The sequence below is a fragment of the Lissotriton vulgaris genome, chromosome 4_1, assembly GCF_964263255.1.
Source record: "Lissotriton vulgaris chromosome 4_1, aLisVul1.2, whole genome shotgun sequence".
In the NCBI taxonomy this organism is placed as follows: Eukaryota; Metazoa; Chordata; class Amphibia; order Caudata; family Salamandridae; genus Lissotriton; species Lissotriton vulgaris.
The window spans coordinates 60612936-60619880 of NC_141691.1; the positions used below are offsets into that span (position 1 = coordinate 60612936).

Genomic DNA, 6945 nt, shown 5'->3' on the forward strand with positions numbered 1-6945 from the left:
ATATGGATTGCATAAAATGAATCCTTTCAGTTCTCTTCCATTTCAAAGTGTCACATTTACTAAACAGCAGGCATCTTGCCCCCAGTGGCCAGTAGACACAGTGCCATATTTATAACTACAAAAATACAATCATTTGTTCAAATGGGAGGAATTGAAAGTGTAGAAACATGCTTCATAAAACATTAACACTTAATTAGCCTAATTGAAAGTGGAGAAAAACATTGTCTTCATATCTCATTGATAAATTATTCTTCACTTTAAATTTCTTCCATTTAAAAAAACGAAAATGCAATTTTACAGTGATAAGTATGGCAGAGTGAGCGCGAGGCCTGCTGTTTGTAAATGAGACTGAATCACTGAAACGAGAGAAAATCTAAATGAATGATTTCCTTGATCATGAGGTTAACTAACAATTTCAATGTTCTCACATCTAAAAGCATCCTATCACTGCCTCAGTTCCTCACCTGTGTGCCCAGCCTGGGTCATAAATCTGACTGAGCACTGCTCATTATCAGACCCCCTATCTGCCTGAGCCCCCCCCAAGGCACTGGCTTGGAAACACTCCCTGCAGATGCGGGCTAAAGCGGGAAGTGTTGTGCTACATAGGGAGGACATGCTAGACCTACGCGAAATCCCAATTGCAACATCCTTGGACACGATTCTATGGGACCTGCAGAGACAAGGCGCTGACATATTGGCTCCCATCAACTCTGCACAGCGTGCATTAGAAGACACGCGTTCATAGCAGAGAGAGCAGAGCAGAGGGACTGCCAGCGAAGCCGCAATCCGATAACACCAGATGCAGGCCTAGTACCGCGTAGTTACAGATCGCGACGAGGCGGTGCGTACTCGCCAAATGAGATGGGTAACGGGAAGGGTTGCTCTCGTTAGAGTTAAAATACACTATTGTCCTAGTTTTAAGTTGTCCCAAAGGTGATTGCCCGCTTCCCGGGTGGGCAGGCTGAACCACAGCTCACACCAGTACAGTCCTGTTGAACATTACGCAACTGACAGCACGGCTGGGGCTAAATGGGCTACACACAGTGAGATACAATGACAGGGTGCTTAATGCGTACAATGTGGTTATTATGCACAAACCAACTATGCAAAACTTAGCTGTACAGGAGTGCATGTAACCTAAACAAATGATGAAATGTGATGTGAATGTCTGCTCTGTTCATTAAAACTAATAAAAAACAGATTTAAACATAAACAGCAACAACAAAAAGCAGGTCCTTAAATCTGTAGCCTGATGATAATGTAAAATAAACACACCCGTCCCTTAATTTAAACAAGAAAATGTGACCCTGTGCTTATATAAAAATCAACTCAAGGCTGTGAGCTACTCTGAAAGTGTCTGTGAGCAACTGATGTATCAGGATACACCGGTTAGAGACGCCTGACAAAGGAATCCGATTTGGGTATTTTGGAGACAGATGCCGAAATGATGAGTAGAGACATTACTAATTCCAGGAAAAGCACTCTCTGTGAAATGGCAAAGTTAACTACAGACAACTACGAGTAAAATCACTCTATCAGGGCCGAACTGGCAACCGAAACCGGCCCTGGCAAAGTGCTCGGCCACCCCCCCAACCTCCCCCCCTACCCGGGGTTGAGGGTGCCGCCGAACTCTTTTCCAGGGCCGGTTTTCGGCCGATTTTGTTACAGGGCCGATTTTGCCTGTAACAATATCAGCCCCCACTGGACCAAAACCGGCCCCCACCCGTGCGGCGCACCGGGGGATTGCCCGGTGCCCGTTATGGCCAGTCCGGGCCTGCACTCAATTAGTTGCGCTCTCGGATTTTAACAGATCCTGGACCGCCACAAATAAACACATCTGGCAAGGATTCCCAGAAACATTTTTAACCAGCACATTATCACATCACACCAATACACCACACCAGCTCCACTGTAATCAGGCATCGTAGCACAACCGGGCGGCACTCGGCCAGGTTGGTGTGTGAGGGGTCTTTTAATTAAACCTAATGGTTCCTCTACACGGTTTACTTTTACAGCGAGTCCAAATTCTCGCTCTTATCTAGTGGGTACGACGCCCCAGACCTTTCCTCGCTCACCCCCCTTTTTGATTGACACAAGTTAACACTTACCCACAACTTGCTTTGGCTTACAAACTATCACTGCTTGTACTACTTACTAGCAATGAGCATGGTTGTAGCCGACTAAAACTGGTGAAGAATTATCTTAGATTCATATTGACAGATGAGCGCTTAAATGATTTGATGCTCATCACTTGTGAAGCAGATATCGCGGATGAGCTGAACGTGGGCAGCCAACCTTCAAAGTGCAGCCTTTTCAAGGGTCGACACGTTTCGGTTTAAGGTCCCATTTTATTTTGCTCCTCGACACAAGCAATGCTCGATTGTTCCTACAGGTTCCACATGTTATGATTTTGGTTCTCTTCCCTTTTGTGAATTGGGGTTTATGTGGCCTAAAGATTTATCATGGAAACGATAAACAGATCCACAGAAAACTCCCAAAGGAAAAACTAATAAACAATTTTAGACTAGCTGAATTCCAATAGTGTACAAAGGTTCTGATAGTTCCAGACTTGTGGAAAACAGTCACTAAAATTCGATTTTCAGGTAAAAGATGTTTGTTTCCAATTACAAGTGTTCTATTGTGCCTTTTAAGCACAGGCTAAAAACATTACATATATTTACTGCAGTTTGCAAATGTATTGTAGACACTGAGGGGCCTATTATGATGGCGGGCGGATCACCACCGCCGGGGTGGCGGTGGCGATCTGCCCGCCATCTGTACCCGATTTACCCCGCCATATTAGTATGGAAGGGAGGTACCACAGCAGACAGAAAGACCGTCTGCGGCTTTTCCGTCGTCAGGCAATCGAGACAATTGCCTGTCATGCGAATCTGGAGCATAATACGGTGGTGGTGCCGAGCAGGCACTGCCATCCATATTATGAGGTGCAAATTTAAAGTATTTTCCACGGCGGCTATGTTGCAGTGGAAAGGCCAGCGGAAATTGCTTTGGGGGCCTGTTACGGTCCCCCGGAGGGGTGGGGGGCTGCACCTGTGAGGTACCCATGGTACCCCCTACATTGCCATACACAAGGTGGCAGGCACCCACAATGCAAACCAAGCACTTTTAACTTTTCGGAGGGAGCTGCACCATCTGCAATGTTAAAGGCCAGAATGCGCCCACCAGTGTGGTGGGCGCATCCTAATTGGCCTCGTGGGACCGCCACACCCCTGGCGACCGGTCCCATTTTCCCTTACGGTGGTGGGCGCACTTTGGGGCACTGAGTTCTACACTAACTTTATTACTGCGACCAAGATTGTCCCTGCTTTACTAAATAACTTGGCATGAATGCCCCCAGCTTGCCCGTTATTCCCGTCCAGTGCCCTCAGCCCTCGCTCCTGCTCTCACTTGGGTCCACCAGGCTACTTGTTGGGAAATCGCAGACTCACCCCCTAAAGTTTTTGACTAAGTTACTCCCCTGATGCCCTCCTCCGATGGGACCAGGGTTTACCGTTCCTGGCCCTGCTCCCAGCATGCACTGCGGCAGCGATGCCCTCACAGAGATTGCCCTGGGGCAGCTCTGGCTGGACGAGTCCTGCTTCTCATCAGAACCGCCCCCGGGGAGACAGCAAGGAGACGACACGCCATAGGATGCAATGTATAGAGGGGGGCCGCAGCCATCACCCTGCGCCCCAAAGATGCCATCTCTCGCCAGGAGTACTGGTACGGGGTTAGGGTTGCACTCTGCACGGGGTCACAAGGGTGGTACTGGGGGTCGCCAGCGCCTCCTCACCTGCAGTGATGAAGCCCACTGCTACCGAGGTCACGTGTCACTCTTACCTGCACCATTAGCGAGCCTAGCGGTACCTAGATCCTCCGTACCTGCACACGTACTGAACCCGCCTCTGCCAAGCTCCCTGTGCCAACCCCGTGCCCCTGACAGCTCCACCTGCAGCAGCACTGACGTCACCTCTACTTGGAAGGCCCCCTGAACCAATACTGAAACCACACATCCCAGGCGCGCCTGTACTTACAGACACCCCCCACCTGAAGCCACCTGTGCACCAACCCACCTGTACCTGCCTTGCACCCCTGGGTCAGTACCGGCCTCACGCGCAGCAGTACTGACGTCACCTCTACTTGGAAGCCCCCTGCACCAATACTGACACCACACATTCCAAGCGCGCCTGTACTTACAGACACCCCCCACCTGTAAGCACACCTGTGCACCAACCCACCTGTACCTGCCTTGCACCCCTGGGTCAGTACCGGCCTCACGCGCAGCAGTACTGACGTCTCCTCTACTTGGAAGCCCCCTGCACCAATACTGACACCACACATTCCAAGCGCGCCTGTACTTACAGACACCCCACCCCTGAAGCCACCTGTAAGCACACTGTGTTGTGCCCCAACCCACCTGCACTTACAGAGAACCCATCTGTGCCTGCCCTGTACACCTGGGTCAATGACAACCCCACGCGCAGCAGCACCGGCCCCACCTGTGCAACCAGGACTAACCTGTGTGGAGTCCACGAACCCCCGGACCACGGCCCCCCAGGAGCGGTCTACCCGCGCCGTCTCCGTACTAAACCCCACCCCCCTTAGAATCCTGTGTCAGTACCCCCGGGGGCAAGACAACCACCCCACACACACCCCCTTCCGTGACTTGTCATCCAGTGCCAGGTTTGCCTCTTCGCCCGCAGGCGCCGCGCTGCAGAGCCAAGTACAGCGCTGCGTTGAGGGGAGCGCGGCCGCGTACAGCGCTGCGTTGAGGTGAGTGCGGCGTCGCAGAGGAGCCCGTTCCAAAATAGAGGGATTCTGAGGGGCAATACAGGGGAATCTACAGAGAGCGGCCCTAGGGACTGGGGGAGGGTGGCTCCAACAGGCGGGCGGGTGAAGAAGGGGGTCTGAGCCGCTGCCCCCTCCCTCCCACGTAATCCATTCACAATCAGCCATTTCCCAGGCGTCGCTCAAATCTTTCAGTGAAGTTGTGCGGATTTGTGTCCTCGACTCCCAGGACGGCTCAAAGTTCACTTTAGGAAACAGAATCCGAGCCGCGCTTCACCTGTGCACTAAGCGCCTCGTCTGCTGAACACTCACGAGGCGCTCGAGCCATGAATAAAGTTACAAAAGAGCTGATTCTTAAAGGGGGGTGGTGGGGGGTCCTACCTGACTCTCCGGCTCCCTCCGTCCGCGGGTGCTCCCTCTCCTCTCGGGGCTCCGACAGCTCCCAACCCTCTCCCTACCCCGACAGGCAGAGTGCAGCCGCCTCGGAGCGTGGGAAGAGCAGGGAGGAGGCGCGGCCGGGGCGAGAGCGCCGCCCTGTGGGCATCACCTGCAACTGCACCACACAGATCCTGCACAGGGGGCTGGAACCCGCACCTACTCCTGAGGGCACAGAGGCAGAGCGCCACCTCCTGGGCATCACCTACAACTACACCACACAGATCCTGCACAGGGGGCTGGAACCCGCACCTACTCCTGAGGGCGGCCTGCAATGACTACTACATGCAGAGAGGCAGAGCGCCACCTCCTGGGCATCACCTGCAACTACACCACACAGATCTTGCACAGGGGGCTGGAACCCGCACCTACTCCTGAGGGCGGCCTGCAGTGACTACTACATGCACAGAGGCAGAGCGCCACCTCCTGGGCGTCACCTGCAACTACACCACACAGATCCTGCACAGGGGGCTGGGAGCACTCACACCTCTGACTGAGGGCGGCCTGCACAGTCACTGGGACATGAACGGCCGCAGTGCGCCACCTCGTGGACATCACCTGTTTGTGCAGCCTGAAACAGCATGCTTTGAGCGCACCTACCTACCTGCACCTGCTCAGAGGGCAATAGACACAACATTGATGGACGGAATGCAGAACAAAGTAAAACATTCACCCCCAATTAAGAGATCTGGGATAAATCCATCATTTTTTGCTCACCATGCCATTCCAGTTCAGACATGGCCATATTCAAATCAGTCTGGCCCTGTGCCTCATGGGAACTTCCAAGCCAGGTCCTCCCTGGACCGGAAACAAGAATCCTGGGACCGGTTTCAGGCTATCATCTCTCATCAGCCAGGATGGCTTGACTCCAGTGGCAAAGTGAGCAAGGGACCCACGTCTGGGCATACCGGGCGCACTTAGGGCAAGAAAGCAAAAGACACACAATGGATGGACGGAATGCAGAACAAATCAAAACATTCACCCCCAGCCAAGAGATCTGGGTTAAATCCTCAGAGGGCAGCAGGCCCTGGGGAGCAGAGTGCCACCTTGTGGACATCAACCGTTTGTGCAGCCTGAAACAACATTCACTGATTGCTCCCTCCCTGCCTGCTCCAGCTCAGCAGTGATAGATTCCGGCTCGACCACTTCTGCAGGCACGGGCGAGCAAAGTGCCACCTTGTGGACATCACCTGCGCCTACACCCTGGCCTGAAATCAGGCCAGGACGCTTGGAAGAGCTCAGGCGTGCTCCAGGATTAGCAACGAGCGCGGAGGGATACTGCTCCGGTGCTACAGGAGGTGCATGCTGGGAGTCTGGCGCCACCTTCTGAACACCCCCCATGCCTGCGGCCGGAAGTCACACGCAAAATGGACCAATAGCGCAGCAAGGATCCAGGGTCCCTGGTGCAGGCCATGAAACAGGGCATTGATTGATAGTTTAAGGTGTTCATAAGTAAGGAGATGACCCGGGTGAAGACTGTCGTGGGAAACCACTCGTCATTTGAAAACCATTTGCCGCCACTGTGCCCAGACGCCTACCTGCTTCTTCTGCAAACAGCGCCCTCGGTAGAGTGCACTCCCGCCTCCCGCTGCTTGACTCCTTTGACATCCAGGAGTCCCGGCAGCCGAGTGGAGCGTGGGACGGGGGGAGGAATAAAAACTACAACCCCCAGCCTCCCGAGCGGCGCACTCCGCATCACCAGCGCGCCAGGAGGCGCTGAAA

At 53.3% G+C, this 6945-nt stretch overlaps 1 protein-coding gene across 3 annotated transcripts in view; it reads right to left on the reverse strand.

Annotated features, from left to right (window-relative positions):
• GDPD2 (glycerophosphodiester phosphodiesterase domain containing 2) overlaps positions 1 to 5348 on the reverse strand; it is a 389876-nt gene extending 384528 nt beyond the window's left edge. The window contains exon 1 of one of the 3 annotated variants that reach the window (XM_086918307.1): positions 5170 to 5348. The gene's annotated coding sequence lies outside the window, so the exon portion shown is untranslated. The remainder of the gene's footprint in view (positions 1 to 5169) is intronic. The other 2 variants (XM_086918305.1, XM_086918304.1) reach the window with 2 other exon arrangements.
• Positions 5349 to 6945: the final 1597 nt, after the last annotated feature.